Source organism: Pieris napi, chromosome 9 (genome assembly GCF_905475465.1).
Source record: "Pieris napi chromosome 9, ilPieNapi1.2, whole genome shotgun sequence".
In the NCBI taxonomy this organism is placed as follows: domain Eukaryota; kingdom Metazoa; phylum Arthropoda; class Insecta; order Lepidoptera; family Pieridae; genus Pieris; species Pieris napi.
The window spans coordinates 2,105,172-2,127,558 of NC_062242.1; the positions used below are offsets into that span (position 1 = coordinate 2,105,172).

Below are 22,387 nucleotides of genomic sequence, written 5' to 3' on the forward strand. Positions count from 1 at the left end.
TGTCAGCAATAAAGGCTTAATAAAAATGCACATACAACAAGGAATATTTGTATTCGTTATAGAATTTAAATTTTTGTTTATACATATTTTTATTTATTGTTATTTTTTCATTTCATTTTAGTTATAGTTACGTGTTATTATGAGTTTTTGTTTTGTTAATTCTTTATGCACTTGTACTTTACCCTCTGTAGGTGTTTTTTTTTATTGTTCCATATTAGGGTTTCCTGGAAGAAATCGCTTGATAAGGCCGCCCGTTGCCTTATAACATAAGTTGCCTTGTTACATAATAGCCTGCTTTTTAATTGTTTTTTTATATGTATGTTTTTGTATAAGGCAATAAAGTGTAAATAAATAAATAGCGTTTGAACGCTCTCTTATCCATTATGCGCACGGTTTAAGACAATTTATCTATTCATCAAGCGTAACCAATTCAGAAACGTACATACATAATGAACAACTATAATTAGACCCTACATGTCGAGATTTGAAAGGTGTAATCCCAATTGATGACAATATATAAAATTATAAATAATTTTGTTATGAAATATATTGTTGCATGGAAGAAATCGCTAGATAAGGCCGCCCGTTGCCTTATAACGTATGTAACCTGCTTTTTAATGTTATTTTTTAATATGTATGTTTTTGTAAAAGGTTTTTTTTTAATAATAAAATCGAAACCGATTTCAAATATTCCATCACTATAAGAGAGACAGGCTAATTATTTCCAACTCTCTATTCCAACATCGGGTTTCGAGCCCATATATAGTGTGTAATTCTTCTGCTTTCATTGCTTTTAATGTCTTCATGTAGAATAAATTGCTGTGATTACAATTACGTGCTATTGTATTTCTTTCTATTTTAGTTGTGTTACTCATACTTTACAAATATATCTTATCTTATCTGAAACAACTCAAGGACACTTCGATAATTATAACTTGTTTTTATTTATCTTCTATTTGTGGTTTGTCTTGATAAATAAATAAACAAAATATTTAAGTAATAAATAATAAATCAGTGTAGTTTTAACTAAAGTATTCTGTCACTTTTGAGCGCAGCAGAAACGTAATTTAACAGAATGAGACGAAAGACTTCAGTTAAAAGTTCAATTATGAGATTTATTATATTTGAGACTGGGGGCAAAACCTCAGGAGGCTCATCTGATGTTAAAGAATAGACACTTACATTTCCAGAGGGCTCACAAGTGAGTTGCCGGCCTTTTAAGCATGAATGAAATGTGTATATAAGCAGAGTGAGGGGATTGACCTCTAGGAAGATATATTTGTACCAAGTTATGTATATGAAGGATTATTAAGTATAAGTTTTTTTCACTACCTATTTCGTATGGTGAAGGAAAACATCGCGAGAAAACCGGCATTCCCTATACTCATACAGTCGACTACGTAGGCACAAAAGCCTGATCATCTACTTGCCTACTAAATATTACGAAATGGCAAAAATTTCATGCTGACAAAAGGTAAAATAGAGAAAAAAAATTGAGGTCTTCTTCCGGACAACAAATAACAAAATTTTATTAAAAAAAATTTATGCTACAGGATGCCTCCTGTCCGTTTGAGGCTCACTTGATGTTATGTGATAAACATCACTTGTTGTTTCTGCCGCCCATGGACATTCGCAAGCCCGCTGCTAAACATATATGTGTATTTGTATATTGTATCTTAACTACATGTCACGTCACGTCAAACGCATATGTTATTGTATAAAATAACTTTAGTAATGTTTAAACAGACTCATTAAATTCAGAGCCGGATTTAGGGGAGGGCAACCGGGGCACAGCCCCGGGGCCTCCACAAAAGGGGGTACCCCACAATAGTAGACTTCGAAAAAAAAAGTTTTAAATTCCTACTAGTAACCACTAGTAAACAACTTTTCTTTTAATATATTTTTGTTTGTTAAAAACTAAAAGAATCTACTCAATAAATTATTGATTAAAAAATATTCCAAATAAATTTGGAAAATAATTTGGGGCCAGGGGCCTCCCTCCCTTGTTGCCCGAGGCCTCCAGACCTGTAAATCGGGCCCTGGTTAAATTCACAACATTATTGTATAGTAACTCGAATCCTATTCGCAACGGTGATTTCAAATAATATAATACGTTTATCTCATTTATTACTGCACGTATTTGACATTTTGTACGCAACAGACTCGCAATAGTAAACAAAGGTTAAGTTCCAAATGGACTAGTGGTTAATACCACTTAAAGGAAAACATATGTCTGGAAGTTAGAAGCGAAAGTTCCGCCCAAAGATCTTCCTCATATTTTTTATTTCCATGCAATTGTTTGCATTATGATGCGCAGAAGTCGCTTTTCCTATTCAAGGTACGAAACTCTACGCACGCGTTTTTATATAATAATTATAATTAATTTATTAAAGCAGACAATCGTAAGTAATGGTTAATATTGTGTTAGTTACAATATTGATAATATTATATTAGTAGCTTTAAAGCATAAAAAAATTAAATATGTTTATTATGGAATATAAGATACCTACAGGTATCACTTATTCCACGTTCCAAATTTGAATCGGTAGACACCCCTACTCATCGGCATAGAAGACAGAGGGTGTAAACAGAGGGAAAAAGCCGACGCAAAAAACTATACTCAATCATAAGGGCAATCCAGCGTACCAATTAAAAGGCCGGCAACGCACTCGCGAGCTTTGGCATTGAAAATGTCCATGGGTGGTGGTATCACTTAACATCAGATGAGCCTCTTGCTTGTTTGCCGCTGTTCTATCAAAAATCCTTCCCGCCAGGCTGGTGGCATGGTGTTATGTGCCCTATGACATAATTTTTTGTACCATCTGTAATCAGCCCCATGGCTTTTATCAGATTTTGTGTTGTGCAATAAGAGAGAATATCTATCAAAAGTTCTCATAAGGGCACCCCTCATTCGTTATCATATCGTTACATCTATGCCGTACCCATCACTCATACTAGCAAATATTTGAATTTCCAAAATCATACAAAGAGATTGATTCAGGGTTCATTGAACCCGATATTAAAGGAGTCATTGTAATTAGTAAATTGACAAAACAGAATCGTTATCAAATTTTATGGTCTACTTTTAACGACGTTTTAGTAAAAAAAATACAGTGATATCTTTTGTAGTAATTTTTGTCACAAGCTCGCGAGTTTTACGAAGTTTCTTGTTTACTATAGTTTTTCAGCTAGCTGGTTAAAACAGGTATATGACAAATTGGCCTACAGAGACGGATAAAGAAAGTGCTAATCTAGCTTGCTCAAGGCTAGATTTTCTAATAACTAGTAGGAACAGAATAATAAATAGAACCGATTCATAAGATTATCAAATCGAAAGTCTTAAAGAAAATCGGATGCAAGTTAAACTTGTCTTTTCCACGTTTCTTGTATTAGTTTATTTAATTATTTAGGTATATGAGAGGATGCTCTATCGGCTGGCAGCTTGCGCAAAGACCACGGCAAAAAGCCATTTGAAATATAAGCATTTAATTAATTAAATGAAATGAAATATTTATTTATTTACCTTTTACCAAAACAAACATATAAAAAGCAGGTTAAGTTATTTAAGTTTTTAGGCAACGGGCGGCCTTATCGTTAATAAGCTATTTCTTCTAGGAAACTCTGATATTATAAAAAATAAACACCTACAGAGGGTAAAGTACAAAAAGTGCATAAATAATTAACAATAACTAAAATAAAGTAAAATCTAAAAACATAATAATAATATAAACAAAAATGTAAAAGCTAATCTTAGGGTTCATCACAATTAATAAATATATAAGTAGGTAATTACGATTAATATTCTATTAGTTAAAGTTTGTTATTGATTAACTAAAATAGTAAATGTATATAATTTAATTTACTTTCAAAGTTACACACATAAATGTATATGCAAATAAAATATCCAGATTTTGTAACAACACTGTTGAAAACAATATAAATTACACAATACAAAAACTTATAATGTAAAAACAATTAAACTACACACCAAATGTAATTACTAAGTTTTAACTGAAACGACAAAATAGTACAAATGAAAGAAATAATAAATATAATCTGATTTGAAAAGAAAATACCTGACATTCGAACATATTGATTATATTCAACTGAATTTATAATGAGAACAAATATATCAGTAACTGTCTCGTTTACATGAACCAAATCTCCGTTTCTGGGTTATACGTGGCGCAGTGATAATATTTCACAATCGTGTCCAGAAGTACAAGAATTGAGATCTCAATTGGAAACGTGACCAAATCTACATTGTGTATGCATTGATGTTACGAGGATAAGCTGTCTCCGTCGACAGCGCGAAAAGCACTAGAAAGCTCTCTTAGTGACGGGGTGAAATATCGATAGAAGCTTTCTTCAGGTTACGTAACAAAACGCAGCTCCTTTAAGGCAAGTTAGAACGAGACCTGGCCACGACCAAAAGGTTGAAGAATCTCATATCGGTGAAAGCACCATTAGCCATGACCATCGCTAACCTTAGAATGATGGCACTATAAGAAGAAGCTTTCTAAGCTTTATGTCAGGCATAGTTTATAAAAGCTTTGCTTTCGGTCAAATCGATAGGTAGATGTTGAGAGCGGTTTAAATGGTGCTGTATTTCTGAAAGGATGAAGGTATCGTCAAATATAAACATCATGTCTTAGTACTTAAGTAACTGTTCAAAAGAATTAAATAAATTAATAGGTAACCAAGTACACTTATGAACGTCAACAGAAAAGATGTTAAACTGATTCTAAATTTACATTTACCACCAGTTCGGAAGTCAAGGGCGTAGAGCGTGCAAGAAGAACTGGCAGAAACTCTCCGCCACTCTTTTTAATCGCTTAGTTTTGATACAAATTGTGGGTAAGGTAAGAGCAGCCATACATTGTCTTATGTCAAAATTATTTATCTGCCATGATCTAATGATACAGAAAGCAATATTAGGATCTATGATTAGCTTTAGTATATAGCTTTAATTTAAAATAAGTTTGTCGTAAGATGGTATTTTTTTTAAATATAAACTTAAAAAAAAACCGATAGTTTTTAAGCATATATTCAAATAGCCATTTGAATCGACATCGTTAGCATTAGATTATCGATAAATTGCTCATCACTATACCTCCCCAGTATAGAATTGTGGTCGACCCACATCGGACACGCCTGGGTGGCTTCCATGATTTATTGCGCCTTCATACAAAATCACCGTTGTTACTATTATATGCTATTAACTCTTACCTCCGCTGATACACTCCATCATAGGAGTTTGACCTCTATCCTGACGATTATAATTGCAAAAGTCCCATGAATTTATCATCTTGTTTATTTGATTCATATGCATTAGTGTATGGTAACTGTTTTAATAGAAAGTGTTAGATCTAAAAATAAATCCACAAAGAATATAGAATTTGACAAAATGGAGAATATCTTTCGTGGTGTAATTAAAGTATTTTAAAATAAAATTCAATTTCTTTAGACCTCATTTAATTTGGTATAATTAAAGTATTTTAAATTAAAATTTAATTAAATTTAAGATGTGAAACGTTTGGAAATTGAAATATTTTATTTGAAAAGAGAATTCAATATTTCATACTTTGGAGTGAAGTCTTGTAAGGAGACATAGCCGAAACTATTATTCCTGTATCCTACAACATTCTATCGCACTGTAATTAGTCTTAATATATTTCTTCATAGTCGTAGAATAGTGACGGATCTGACAAATAGTAAAGTTTACAGGGCAGCCATTTCAAACTAACATAATCATGTTAGTTTTTGTCATAACTATTTTAATTCATATTCCGTTATTATGAAAATTGGCATACAAGCAAACAAAAGGGTTTGTTTTGAAACAAAATAATGATAATAACATTAAATTACACAGTTTTCTGGAAAAAATCCTGTTTCTATGGAATCCGTCACTTTGCCGACTGATTAATTTGAAATTTAAAATACGTGGAAATGTTTTCTGTAGCCGTTATATTCAAAGTAGTATCCAAATATGATAAAAAGTGGATTTTGGATTTTTATCAAATTCGACATTATTCTACGATCATGACGATTTGTGTACATTCAGAAATAGTTTATTATAATAACAACCGCTTATTACGTGTTTTTATACGCGTATTAGACATAAATTGTTTTGCGTGCGTAAAACAATTGAATTTTAGCGATTTTCAAATCCCTCAGGGCTCTCCCACAGTGGCACAAACATAGCTATCCTTGTCTTACAAATGGAAAATGTGAAAGACGGGTGACCAGACGTAGCCTTTGGCTATATCCCAGGCTTTCGATATATGCGGAATGACTCAGCCTGGGGACCTATTTTGAGTTATTTATGTGATACAAGTGTCAAAAAAGTGATGTTAATTGAACCAAAACTCGTAATAGTTAATTACTGGTATTGAGTCCGTCAGCAACTTGATCAGTAGATTTATACGCGCTATTTTATTGCAACTTGTTTTTAGCCTCATTTTTAGGCTTGTCATTTGATCTAGTCTATAGATATTTCTCTTGAAAGGTTAGTACAGATACCGGCAAACATCTTGAACAAATGTCCTTGCCTGCGCAGAAGCGATTTTTAGGTATCACTAGCACTAGGCGCGACAACCCCTGGCCTCAGACTTCTGTATATTTCGTGATCTTTCTTTATTAATGGTAAAGTAGGTGAATAGCCTTCTGTGCCTGACACACACTGTCGGGTACAAGACCTGCGGGCTTCCTGACTTTGTGTGTGTGTGTGTGCACAAGAAAAGTCCATTGGTGCACAGCCGGGGTTCGTACCCACGGCCGAGATGACAGTCGCTCAAAAGTCAAAACTCTAGGCAAAAACTGCATCAAAAATATTATGTTCTAGTTTAAAATGTATCAACAATGATTTAGTTTTTATAAATAAGGATCTCTCGTGCGAATAATAAAAAGTGTTGAGTCACGAAACGCATCAGAGCATTGATCGGCATTCCTGTTCGGAGATTCCTAATTAATTACGCATAAGTAAAACCTTTTTATAGGGTTTACTACCCTCGGCCCGTAACTTCGGCGGTGTGGATTTTTATCAAGATTTTTTCCGAACAATAATACACCAGTAATTTTACATTAAATCATATGGAATCAAATACCTAGACATTCCTCAGGTACCTCTCTATCTATTAATTTAAACTAAAAAAAATCGCATCCAACCCTTTTTAAATAGGACTTCTATTTAAAAAGGGTTCAAAAATAAAATCAAAATTTAATTACTCATAGTCTCGACACTGAGAAACTTCAACGCATTTTTTTCTAAAAAAATGTAAATGAAAATTTATTTTTAAATTTATAGGGCAACATTTTGCATTATAAGTAATGGCATCCTGAATTTTGCAATACTACAGTAATTAACGTAATCTTTCATCTTGAAAAACCTTCATAATAGAATGTTTTCCGGTAAATTATAACAATAATTGTTGGATGTGGAAGTTATAAATTACCATTAAATATGATTAAAAAAAATACAAATTACGTATTAATTACCAATATTTTGCGTTAATATTAAAGTTACCAGCAAGCTTACCACTTCATTCTCTAAGAATTAATAACAATATTGAAATGCAATAATTAGTTAGACTAAACCTAAGTTTGGGTGTAGTTATTTCAATGGAATAACGGGGTACCTAATATTGAAAATGGGATTGAATAAGCAAAGGATACATGAAAATTATTAATGAGGGTAGATGCATCTCAGTTGTATGAAAAATTTCCCTTGGGTGCAAAAAAATTGTTTTTTTTTTGTATTTTAAAACTTCAATGGCAGTTGAATCAATTAAATTTGATTTGCAAAACTTAACATACATTTTCATCTACCCTCATTAAAGAAAATCGCACATCGTTTGTTAAATTTAACCAACGTCATATAAACATACTAATGTACGTAGAACTTAGTAAAAAAACGCAAAGTTCCGCTACTGTAAATGCATTTCGACCAATGTCCGGGTCATAAAAGAAAATACAGTACGTCGCACGATCGTAAATTAGGCGATTACGATCAACAAGACGCTTTACAAGGCCAAACAAACTTGTCTGACAGATAACCCTTGTTAGGACAATGTATGGCCATACACGCTTACGTTAACGTTTTATTGAAATCCTCAGATAATTCGGGTAAACGTTACCTATTCACTACGGTTGACTAGAAACAAATATCCTGTCTCACATTTGTGCTCATCATTTACACTAAAGCTGTGATGAAAAATGACTCGGTGGACATTTACAGCAGACCATAGAGACTTTCGGCGAGTCGTTTTAGCAATCTTGCAGTTTTATGTATTTCCATTGTATATTCATGAATGCCTGGCAGATCTATGAGACTTCTTCGATACAAAACGTTCCGGGAGTTGTGTGCTGCGATATTACGGGCTACTCGATTGTGTGGAATTGCATGAATTAGCGCTGCACCTTCTTAAGTGCTCGTGTTATTTTCACACATATCCTTTTCCTTACTAATATTTCATAATAAGTGTTTGATTTTCCTCATTTTGACACGAGTGATGTGAGCATACATAAAATAAAAATATTGATAGAGATGTAGGTTCCTTCTGCATCTTCTATCGTATTTATCAAGGAAGTACTCTGTAGAAATGTTTTGACATATGCCTATAGAATTTTGGCTGACGAGGCAGAAATGCTATTTGTATCAACTGGACGCTTTGTATTCCACGACAGAGTTTTTAAGGCATTTTTACGCGCACCACTGTGGAACCAGCTTCCAGCAGAGGTATTTCCAAACGCATTACGAAAATATCGTACCATTTTCTTACCACGGTATTGCAGGTCTCCATGGGCGGTTCGCACTTAATTCTAAATGACCCTACTCGTTTTCCTTTTGCCCCATTAAGAAAAATTTATACTTACCTAAAGAACGATTGCAGCATATAAATTCCATCATGATAAAATAAAGTTATTTTCAATCATCAAAACGCTGCAAAAACCCAGTTTTATAACATCCTGTGCAATTATATTGCATAAAACACTTTAATCTCGATTGCAGGCTACCATTGCTATATCAGTTATTAGTTCTTATTTCTAAAGTTATTAAAATATCATACGATTTCATAATCTCACTCTACCTACACTGTGTTAACTAAAACGCTGTCTCCCAGCGTACCCAATTTGTAAGACAAATTGACAAACAAAGGAGACGGAATTTTGTTTTGGAAGTGTTTATCAATTAGAAGAATCAAGATAGACCGTAAAAATCTGCCCTTTGCCCACTAATTACGATGGTTCCTGAAAAGACGGCTGTGTATGCCGTCCCTATTACAAGGTGGTATAAGAATCGTTTAGTATACGTATTTTATATATTGGGGAAATCGGTATATTACGCGTATCATCTTTAAGTATTGGGCGTATCTCGTTATAATTCCGGTATAATATAGAGCATTCGGCAGGTGACCTCCATTTCAAACCGGTCTTTTTACACTAGGTTAGGGTCAGAATCGCACGTGTCGGGCAGATGCAGAGACTGTGAAGCATCTGCTTTGCACGCGTGCCCTTTTCATCCCCATTCATACGAGGTCCTTAGAATTCTTTATTCAAATTTCGTTTGGCACCTTTGAAATCGTAAATATTGTGATACGCACTTATTACCAAACGAAATTAAGAAGTTCTTTTATTAAAATTTATAGCAATACGATCGTCAATTACTAGCAATTTCCTGTTTTATTACCACTTGATTATACGTGGATGATTTTATAGGTTTAAATTAATGTAAATGATTCTTCGAACGTGCACTTATGGTGTAACGTATCATTAGTGTTTAATATCGAGACACCCGATACAGCAGTACGAATTATAAAAACTCTGGTTTCCGTGTCAAATTCACTTTCGTAAGCTTATTTATAAGTGATAATGACAATCAATAGATGCTCGGAACAGGTATCATTTATGGGGCGGTGAAAGTTGCCGAAACGAATGTCAAGGAAAGTAAACACAACATTCGGTTAATCTACGAGCTTTTAAAGTTTTCTCAGCTTCGCCTACATTTTGGCGTGCAGTCAGACCTAAGAGATATGTTTTTTTATTGGCTCTTGTTTCTGCTACACAATTTATTTTTAATACTACAGTTTCTTCCCAGCTCCAGGATATGCATTATGCAGAAGGCCTCGTATGTAGTGGCATCGGAGTCACTCAACTATATCGTCTCCCCTACTAAAATCCTACTATTACTATAATAAAGAGTATTATGGGTTAAAGTTAGTTTAAAGAAGTTATCAATATATGGTATATTTATTCAAAAACATTGCCTGCAAATTTCTCATCCAAATGTCTCTGATATAAATTAATTCTAACAAAAAACACTCCACGATATATTAATAGAAAATTATCATACACAAAGACTGGCTAAAGGCTAAAAGGCTTTCGAAAGGCCGTTTATCATTCCACTTATCAATCGTCCTTCATTAGATTAGTCCATTGTATCCGCATAATAGCAACTAATATAGCCTGTAGGCGCAATCGTTTATCTGTGAATTGTGAATTTCAACTTATCAGGGCTATTGTTCAATATCATTACCAGTATGTCTTGGTACAAACCAGGGGCGGTCACGGCGTTCATGACCCCACCCTGGCGTCTGGACAGTCTTGCTGGTTCACAAATGTTTCATTGATAATGTTACAATACATAACTTTTGTTGGTGAATATTTAAAGGTTCTGCGTAATATCGATCCATCTCAGTCAGATAACTGGCTAATATAAAAACACAAACTTATTATAAACAGTATTATTCATAAATATGGAAACTTTGACCCGAAATTTAACCTTTTAGAAAAGAAAATGAAGCAAGGCTAGCATTGTGTAAAGGAAAATTGAAATGAGCATGCTAGAACTAAAAATCTGATAGGGTTCGTAAGTGTAACGCAAGAATTCAAAAAATAGCAGATGAAAGCTAGGCTAGCATTGTGTAAAGGAAAATTGAAATGAGCATGCTAGGACTACCAATATCTGTTAGCAGCAAAACTATTACGAAATGCAATAATTCAAAAAAATATGAATTGCTGAAATGGAGACAAGCTGCATTAGTGTGTAGAATGAAACACGACTTATTAAATATATATATTAAATATTTAAACTTTAGATTTACGAGTCCTAGTTCACCCTTGAAACTATGAATTTTCTCAGAGAAATTTATATTAAAGATAAACACATACCATTGATGTATCTTATATATATAAAAATGAATCCCTATTTCCCTTGGTCACGGCTCACGCGTAAACGGCTGGACCGATTTCTCTAATTATTCTTGTTTTGTTGTGTTTGTTATTGTCAGAAGATTCTTATGAAAGAAAATTTGCCGGAAAATTAGAAAATTTAAGTATACTTAACCACCATATTAAGTAATCCTGGCTTTTGTCCTGTTTGTGTTTTTTGATAGCGAATTTTTTTTCAGTGTATAGCGCTTTTACAATTCAATTTTTTTGATGTAACCTTATGACGTTTGACATAACATCAAACAAGCGAAGCGAACGGAATCGATGGAATCGAAATCAACAACATAGAAATGTATCGAGCTTCATATTTAATTATACCAATTCGAAATCAATATTCATTGTTAAGACAGAACAACGTCTGTCGGTTCTGCTATTAAATAATAATAATAGGACTTTATTCATCCACATCTCATTGACATTTAACAAAAATGGTTATAATATAATTTACTACACTAAGATGCGGTCCATATCCGGGAGAAGACCTCCTCCAAATTTATCATCCTATTGTATTATGTGCCATCGTCATCCAATTTTTTCCAGCTACCCTTTCGATCCCGTCGGCCCATCGCTCTATTGGTCTGCCCGTGTTCCTTTTTCCTTTTGGAGGAGTCCATTCGGTTACTGTTTTAGACCATCTATCATCTGTATCACGGGTGCCTGCCCATCTAGACTTAAGTTGTAGGGTATATTGCTCAGTAGCAATTATTATTTTTTTCTTTATAGACCTACACAAACTATTTAATAAAGTTTACCCTTGACCCGTTTTATACTTCGTGACAAGACTTACGCCATTCACGAAGTGAACAATTTTGGTGATACCATTTAAATCTACGATCTAGATAAATGTAATTTGTCCTACTCTGTAATGACGTCAGCTGCAAGGTTTAGTGAGTTTATTACGCAAAGTTCAAACTTTTAATAATATTTTTTTTGTTACTAATAAAAAGATCATTTATTGCACTCAAATGTCATAGGCCTGTCATAGGACTGATTATAGGCCAGTCATTATAGACATTCGAAATCGAAAATTTGATAATAATTCCAAAAGTTTTCAAACTTCGGTCAAGTGAATGGTACATTGGGACGACAATAAATCTCATTTTGCAACCTTGTCCGCAGTCCGGAACATTGTTAAAATTGCAATTAAATTAATTTTTGCTGTATGGTCGTGAAAAAAATTCCAAAAGTTCTGCAAACTTGGGGAAGTTTTCGATATAATATTTCATATCACGTATAAAATTTGCAACCAACCTAAGTTTACGGAACATTTTTTGTTATTTATTTTATTTTCGATATATCTGTCAAATTTGCAGAACTTTTGGAACGTTTTCCTTCAGTTTAATAAAGAAAAACATTAATTTTTAATAACAAAAAATGTTCCGTACACTTAGGTTGGTTGCAAATTTTATACGTGATATGAAATATTATATCGAAAACTTCCCCAAGTTTGCAGAACTTTTGGAATTTTTTTCACGACCAAAACTTATTTTTAACAATGTTCCGGACCGCAGAGCAGGTTGCAAAATTTTATAGTTTGTTTTAATACCACTCCCGACCTTACATCAAAATTTGAAAACTTTTGGAATTATTATGAATTAATTGTCTTGACTGACTGGTCTATTAGTTTAAGGAAGAGACTAAAAGGTTAACGATTATTATAATAAATTTTAATTAAAATTATTCAAATGTGCTAAATAATTTCATTGATTTATATTCGGTGCAATCCCGAGTAATCGGGAGTAATATAAAAAAAGAATTAAGGAATATAAGATACAAGTATGACTTATTCCACTTCATTAAATTTGTATCGGTAGACATCCCTACTCATCGCCAAAGAAGACAAGGATGTAGGCAGAGAGAAAAAGCCGGCGTAAAAACTCTCGGTAATCTTTTAAAATATCAAATCGTCATACAAAGTGACTATGGCAAACATAGATAGAAGAAACCAGAAAGAGGGGACGGTCCGCTCTTTATTTGTATGAAATTACAAAACTGAACGGAAGGAAATAATCATGGCTTCGCAACATTATTATTGCTTGGGTAATGCGACTGCAGAGAGTTGCTGCATCTGGCACCTGGGCTTCACAAGACTGACGGCCAACCTCCAGTAACGGAGAGGCACCAAAGGAAGAAGAGATATAACGCCGAGTTTTAAGAGAGAGTAGGCCTGAGCGCTTTGTATGACTTTAAATGTAAACCCTAGTCCATTATGGTTACAACTAGAACGTCTTGTAGCAATCAACTTTGTGTCGTCAACCTTCAACAAAACAATGTTTTTTTTATATTTTATATTACAGGGAGAAAACGGGCAGGAGGCTCACCTGATGTTAAGTGATTGCCAGAAGGCTCGCAAGTGTGTTGCCGGCCTTTTCAGAATGCAGTAAGACTAAAATCATTAACTCTCCTTCATAAAAGCTCGCTTATCTGCAACGTTTAATGGTCCAACAAGTCTTTCTCGCTCTTACAACTTGATTACTAACATTTATGAAAATCTTCCAACTTACTCTTTGTTTATCATACACTTAATGATGTTTAAGTTTCTATTTAGTTTTAGTTATTATTATATTATTTTATTTTTTTAGGGGTTGCTTGTTTATTTTTTTCCTTTGCTAGCTTGCTTATGTTCTTCGAGTAATATAATTCATGTGTATGTGTGTAAAATATGTGATGTGATATTTTCTTGTAGGTATATTTGTGCATACATACACGTTGTTTTAGAACATATAAATAAATAAATAAAAATCCTAAATTTTAAGGTAACAAAACATGTAATTTTCTTTCATAACACGTTGCTGCTATTTGTAACATTAGTACTACCTAAACAATAGCTTTTGTTCTTTTCGCATGTGATTTACTAGCTGTGCGTGTAGGCATGATCTTTTTGACAGGTTGTAGGCGCAAAGCCTTCAAATGGTTTTCGTTGCAATTACGACCATAAGGTATTTATGTATGTGAAATAAATGTATGTATTACTAATCTTCATTATTACTTAGTTATTGTTTCGTTGGTATTTGTTTCTGAAGTATTTGTGAATACAAATAAGAAATTTTTTTTTTAAAATATAAAAAAGTCTTCGTAATATACATACATCGTTTACAGATTAACTGTATGTAAAGGACAAAAGAGCAGCGTGCGACTATCATCTCTCGAGGTCGTAGGTTCGATTCCCGGCTGTTATGTTTTTAAGTTCTTTTCCCAGGAAGAGATCGCTTGCTAGCCCTAGGACCGCCCGTGGCATCCCTTATAATTTTTATGAATTATGTTATTTGTTTTTGTATAAATGTAACGAAGTGTAAATAATTAACTAAATTTATTTTTAAGTGAAAACTTCTTTAGCGGCGTTGTACACTTTTTTTGGAATGGGTGAAAAATGTTAAACTCGCGTCAGGACACGTGACCTGATCCAAAATTCGTAAGACGGAGAGAGTAGACAGCTGGCGCGGCGTATTTAATGTAATATAAATTGTCATGTTTGAGTACGATAGCGCAATAAATTAATATTGTATTCTACCACATAAATGATAGTACCTTTATACTGATAATTAAAGCAATTCGTGAAAAATTATTCCCTAACCATTCCAAAATATCAAAAATGCACAACGTTAATATTCAAGTTTTCACTTCTGCCGGCACTCCCGGAGTGCAAACCCGTCGTCTTTTTTATATGTAAAGGACTGGCACGGGCCAAAAATAGTTTACACTTACACGCACGTACACAATTTTTCAATCATAACATTGTCTTTGGCAATTAATCATTCGTATACAAATACCGTTGAAATAAAGGATAAATAAATTTAAAAAAAAAGAGAAGATTTCTACTTAATAGAATTTCTATCTTAGTTTAATAGCATTGAAAACAATTCTAACTGGATTCTAAAGTATTTAGACGTTATAAAATTATTATATAAAACAAGAATACCTAATTTTATGCCTATTTAGAATATTGATTAACGACTTTCTTTAACTCATAAAGTCCTTTATGCAAACTATGTTTTAAATTTTACGATGTAGTTTGGATGTAAATTGTGCTTTTTAAAATAATTATTGATTGCCTATAAAATCGACGAAACTTAAAAATATATGGCAATTAACTAAATTTAAATGTTTATGCGTCTATAAATTTCCTACGATTCAGTATAAAACGTCTCTTTTGTTTCTGTTCTCTTATTTAAGTATTACATTGTATTGTTTCTAGCTGACAAATTAAAATAATAAATAAAATAATACAACAGTATTAAGGATTCATTTGTTAATGAGAAATAATGGTAAAATATAATTGTTTTTATTTAGTATTTCTACTTAAGATTTATAAAACAACAATTATGATCCGATTTCAAATTCTATTTTGACTGCTCCGCTTAGACGTTGTAGTCTTGTTATTATTTGTTTGTGGTACCAGCTGCCCACTGAAGTATTTCCGAACCAATTCAACTTAGGGTCCTTCAAGAAAAGAGCGTACCAATTCTTTAAAGGCCGGCAACGTACTCGCGAGCCCTTTGGCATTGAAAGTGTCCATCGGCGGTATCACTTAACATCAGGGTTCTTAAATCTAAGTGTCATTTCAAAACAAGTATAATCGACCTTTTTGGACATTATCGGAAACAAGAATGTTATATTAAAATTTATAAAATAAAGTGAAAAAGTAAAGGGATCATTTTGGCTATGGGCGATGATTGGTAACATTTTGTTTACGCTTCTAATTATTTACTAAAATATATATATGTAACTTAACTAATGTTAGATTACTTAACTAGAGTAACTACTTTTTATTCGGAGACCCGTAAGATAACGGACAACTAGTCGTTATTATAGACTCGCCTTAAAACTGCTAAAGGATTTTTTTACATTTTAGGACGGAAGGATCGAATGTTTGCATTATTAGTTGATATAATTCCGTTTCGGCGAACGGAATTTAATCAGACACGAGAAAGTGAGAGTTATAACGATCAACTAGTTTGAAAATAAAAGAAAATCTAGATTTCAAATGTTTTGAATTAATTTAAGATTAATCGACTTTCTCCAATTGTAATGTAAAATAAGTTCTCTTATCACAAACTATATACTTTATTAAAAGTCAGTGACTGGAAATTTTTGATTTCTTATGTTTTTGGGTTTAAAATAAATCAGTGGTGCTACAACCTCTTTTAGGTCTTGGCCTCAGATTTCTGAATCCGTTTCATGATCATTTTTAAATCTTATAGGCGAGTAGGTGATCAGCCTCCAGTGCCTGACACACGCCGTCGACTTTTTGGGTCTAAGACATGTCGGCAAATGTTAAATGCGCACATAGAAAGAAATTCCGTTGGTGCACAACCGGGGATCGAACCTACCACATCAGGTATGAGAGTCGCACGCCACACGGTTTAGAACTTGGAGAGCTAATATGTCAAATTGGTACAATACTTCGAATAGCGAACTACGTTTTTTCTAAGTCGGTTAAATATACTTGTCAGTTAATCTAAAGGGCGTAGGCGATCTAATCTCAACGCGGGCGTCTACAATAATGCCTTGCCTAACATGTATTGCAATGCATATGAGTCATACATGGAAGAATACATCTTGATTAAACGTGATCTGTTTTACATCAATAATATACACATACATTACATATGTTCATTTATATGTAATTTTAGATGAGGCTTTTAAATTCTTATACACAAAACTCTATTAAAATGTACTTGCGAACCTTCTGATAGCGTGAATTTCCATGAGTGGTATGATGTGACCCTTGCGATTAAAAAGAGTGGCGGAAAGTTTTGTTTGCCAGTTCTTCTTGCCCGCTCTACGCCCTTGCGAACTGGTAGTAAATGTAAATTTACAATTAATTTAACTTCTTTTCTGACGTTCATAAGTGTACTTGTTTACCTTTATGAACAAAGTTTTTTGACTTTTAGTTTGCTGTACTATACAAAATAGTACTGCAGGCCCTTTAAGTACGAGTATAGAGAACCATTGTACAAGCAGTGTTTGCCGTTCGCGCCTTCGAATCCCATGTAGTGGATATGTATGTGCGGACTTTGAGGGAGGAGTATACTCTTTTTTGTGACAATTGGAGGTCGTATCTCCTAGGGAAGACCCCCACAAAGTTACAACCTGGTCTTCGCTATGAATTTTTGTATTCACAGGCACAAGGAAATCATGTGAAAGACTGTCTATCTGTGCCACAGACGGCTGATCATCTACGTGTATCACAGAAACGCGTACAGAGGTCACAACGCAACGCCACTAAATTGTGTACGTATAATGCTATTTATCGCATATACTAAATTAGAATTAAATGCTTAAAGATATGCAAATGTGTGTAAATATGCACAGCCGGTGGTCCAAACCATTGTTTTATTGTGATCCCGACCATCACGCATGTTAACAAGCCGTACAATGCCCCATTTGTGTTATTTCATAATACCCATTGTGTATTTCTATAACATCGCAAAACTAGCTTTGTTTTCTAATGCTAAATAAAAGACAATTTAGATATTGACTAAAAATTACGAATTCGAATTTCATACATGTGTCAACAGACAAACAAGCAAAATATAATCTAAATATGTGTATATGTGTGTTATATACCTAGGTATATAAAAACATACATTTAATCCAGACTGTTAACAATACCAGAAAATTATCTTCAGGAGATATTGACTTGAGACTGAAGACGTATTCTTATAGAAGTAAACAAACAACAAACTTGCACACAGAACACAATAGAATAATAAATTTTTATATACAGTATTATTTTTTTGTATATAAGGAAGTAGATAACTACGCCGTTATATTTAACTGCCTGTTTATCTTTTGTCGTAATTATTTAAAAACATAAATAATTTAATTTAAAAAACCTTGTGTACTTGCATACCTTATCTTTATGCTCTATAATGAGAGGGAAATAGAAGTTCCTCTACGTATTCACACGTAGTAGCATCAAAAACAGCCGTTAGAGCGTGCGTTCGAACGCACATGGATTCTTCTTTCTTGCAATGTGCACAAAAAAGTAAGTGAAGTATTTTCGAACCACTTAGGGTTCAAGAAAAGAGCGTATCAATTCTTCAGGCAGGCCATGCACATTGCGAGCCTTCTGGCAATGTGAGTGCTCATGGCCGGCAGTATCACTTAACATCACATGAGCCTCCAGATCAAAAATTCTAACGATAAAGAATTATATATATATCAATGAAATATAGAACAAGCAAACGGGTATGTTATAAGTTTTAAAAAAATAAAAATAATTTTTTTATCAACAATAATTGCGATGTCATGAACTTTTAATTTATATTTAAAATACAGATTGCTCACAGTCGAGAAAACATGAGGAATCCTAATAGAAAATCGATTACGAAAAATCTTCGAAGCATTGATATCCGTGCATAGCTTTCAATAATGATAAGTTTTAGACAAAAAGCATAAATAGTTCCGGTTGAACGACCGCTCTGAGAATCATACTTCGTGACCATGCCGATGCCTGGGCCATGATGTCAATGCAATAACAATTTGAAACAAGCAATAGAAATTTTTCATCGGCTTGATATAATCATTCCGCAATATTATTCAAGACTCTCAGATATTGCCACAAAATTACCTAAAATTGTGGGAACTCTTACTCGTCCTTCTAGTTATAACGGCTAACGAGCTTATGGGACGCCCAAAAAGGGCAGTCATCGTAGTTGCGTTGCCGGACTTTGAGGGAGGAGTATACTCTTTTTTGTGACAATTGGAGTTCGTATCTCCTAGGGAAGACCCACACAAAGTAACAACCTGGTCTTCGCCATGAATTTTTGTATTTGTCACCTAGATCAGGTTTTTATAGCCAACAGTTTTCCATGATGTTTTCTCTGATTGATCAAGGACTATTACATCTACCAAAGACCTGGTGCACAGCAGCACAACCGATTCTAACGACCACAGAGTTGATATCTGCTCGCCACAAACCTCCTTACTATGTTCCTTCTCATAAATTATAATCTATATTAATCGCGGTTCTTTGATATTTTAAGTGGTTGCGACAGTAAATACAGATTTATCGCCTAATCTGTGGCGCCACATAATCTTATGATAACAGTATTCTATTGATTTTATTGCAATTATCGACTGCGTGACCACCGGATTTCAAGTCTCTACCCGTTACCCTTGGACTATATGGTTCAATAAGCTCACATTTGCAAAGGTCAATTGGAAAGTTTGATTTGGATTAAACTGGTTACAACTAAATCGCTTTGTGCTATAGAGAAGCGGATTTTGAATCTAGTAATGATGACATAATTTTCGCAGCAGGAGACATAATCATAAAAAAACGTATGGCTTGACTTCGGATGTTTTTTCATATCAACATACACACCAATAATTACGGTATAAATAAATTAAAAAAAATAAACAATAGATCAGTGGCGCTACAACCTTTTTAGGTCTGGGCTTCAGATATCTGTTTCATGATCATTTGTCAATAAAGTAGCAAGTAGGTGAACAGCCCGACAGACACCGTCGACGGTTTGGGTCTAAGGCAAGCCGGTTTCTTCACGATGTTCTCCTGCACAGTTCGAGCGAATGTTAAATGCGCACATAGAAAGAAAGTCCATTGGTGCACAGCCAGGGATCGAACCTACGACCTCAGGGACAAGTTGAAGCCACTAGGCCAACACTGTTCTTACGGTGTAAATATGTATACTCATTTACACGGATGCAGTAACAATAATTATTATTTATATAATCTGACAGAAACGTCACATTATCTATGATTACAGCATAATCTGTGCTAAATAGCTGGAACAAAAGCATGATGTAATAAGAATAAGGTCAAGTTCGATGACATTAAATCGATTTGCGATAGTTGATTTCTAGGAAACCATGAAAACGTTTATTTGTCGATTCTAAATAATGGTTAATCTAATCAATTGATTCGGTGTTTTAGTATTGGTTTAAATTTGGTTTCTAAAAAGGTTTCATCAAAACGAGTGCTTGGACTTTAGCAATATTTAAGAAGTATTCTATTTAAAGTATTCTTAAATATCGGGATTTAAGAGAAGAATTTTAAAAAAGATCTGGTATTTTCAGAAAATTCCTTAATTTCCAGACAATTTATCGAATTCATCGCAACAAAAACTGAGTAATAACTTCCCAATACAGCTTCACGATTTGTTACAATAGTTTTACTTATTATACCTTCATTATAAGTACATTTAATTCGTTCGTATGGTAAAGGAGAAAAGCGTCAGTAAACCAGCATTCTTTAGACCCAAAAAATCAACGGCACCGCGTCAAGTCAACCAGTCTACACCAACTTGCCTATTAAATTAAATAATCACGAAATAGATACATCTGAGGCCAAAACCAAATTCACAAGCGCTGGTTCTCTTATAGTAATATAATATGTCTAGTGTCTGATACTTAAAAATAGATGAAGTCTTGTGAGAATTGTATCGCCGGATGCTGAACACGCCGACATTTTTATCTTTCAATTCAAATAAGGTTGGATCAACATAGTTTATTGATTCCGGTTCGTACGTATTATGTACTCCGGAAGGGGCTTCATAAGCTTAATATACTCTTAATGGAATTTATACATTCAAATGTATGTATATTATATATTCTAAAATAAAAAAAGTCCAATCATTACATTTTTTTTATTTAAAACTCTTGTAAATAAATCTTAGTATCATCTAACACTTCAAGATCGTCGATAATTTAATCAATAATTTAATGAACTCGACAACTACTTTATAATTAATTAGATTATGTATTAAATACGTATGGTTATAGCCATCATTATATATAGTAGACGATTATTAAAATAATATGTGAAATTTTATTTTATTCTATAAATATGTTTTAAAGGTTCTTAGTTATTTTCTTTATCCCACGAGTCTGTTTGTAACCTCAGTCAAGCGTCAAGAACTCCCACGTTTTGGCCTACAGCGATCGCCTTACAAAAAACAAAATAGTTTTATAAGTATGACCTTTAAATAAATCAATACCGACTAGGCTAAAGCTATTTATAAGTTTGCTAATTTTAGACAAGACCAAATTATACTATTAAATTATAGTAACACCTCTTGGCCTCGGATTTCTGTATCTATTTCAAGATATTTTTATAAGCAAGTAGGTGATGTGTTCTGAGCCTAACATTCGCCGTCGGAGATTTGGGTCTAAAGGCCGATTTACATTATCTTAGTGTTTAGGAGAGTGCTTTAGTACAACTTGAAAGGCAAGTTCTTTAGCGTAGCGTTTACTAAAGCAAGGAGCGTTTACATGTTTCAACTAAAGTACTATCCTAAAGCACTCTCCTAAACACTAAGATAATGTAAATCGGCCTTTAGTCTGGTTTTCTTCGACGTACGAGTGTTAAATGCGCACATATTTTTTTTTATAGAACAGGGGGCAAACGAGCAGGATATCACCTGATGTTAAGTGATACCGCCGCCCATGGACGCTTTCAATGCCAGAGACCTCGCGAGTGCGTTGCCGACCTTTTAAGAATTGGTACGCTCTTTTCTTGAAGGACGCGAGTGCGTTGCCGACCTTTTAAGAATTGGTACGCTCTTTTCTTGAAGGACCCTAAGTCGAATTGGTTCGGGAAAACAAAAACATAGAAAGGAAAGTCCACGTGGTGCACGTGGTAAAACCTACGACCTTAGAGATGAGATTCGCTCAAACCACTAGTCCTAAACTCCTTAATATTTATTGTATGTAGTCTCTCTCTATAATCTCATTATTGGGATCAGGCTCTCTGATCTATAGCTAATGAAAGTTACTCAGTATTTCCGAATCAATTTGACTTAGAGAAAAGAATAGAGCGTACCAATTCCTTCAAAGGCTGTCATCGACCTTTTTATTTATTTATTTATCTTTTATTTATTTATTGGAAACTAAACAGATACATCACTATATAGAAAAAATAAAAATAAATGTAAACATAAAATAAATAGACATATTGGACATATCCTCGAAAAAAGTTTCACTAATAAAAAATACAATACAAAGTAAGACAATACAAAACATGACAGCAAAATTTGACACTAAACTAGCAGCTACAAAAACAAAAAAACAAAAAAAACAAGGACGACACAAAGCTTAAGCTAATAAGAGTTTTAACTTATTCTTAAATGAAGCAGTAGAGGAGTGCGAAAAAGGGTCGATGTCAGTGATGGAATCCAAGGTGGAACACATC

At 33.7% G+C, this 22,387-nt stretch overlaps 1 protein-coding gene across 3 annotated transcripts in view; it reads right to left on the reverse strand.

The window, feature by feature from the left end:
* Positions 1 to 22,387, reverse strand: part of LOC125052495 (leucine zipper putative tumor suppressor 2 homolog) — a 97,388-nt gene that overhangs the window by 19,272 nt on the left and 55,729 nt on the right. The window lies entirely within an intron of this gene.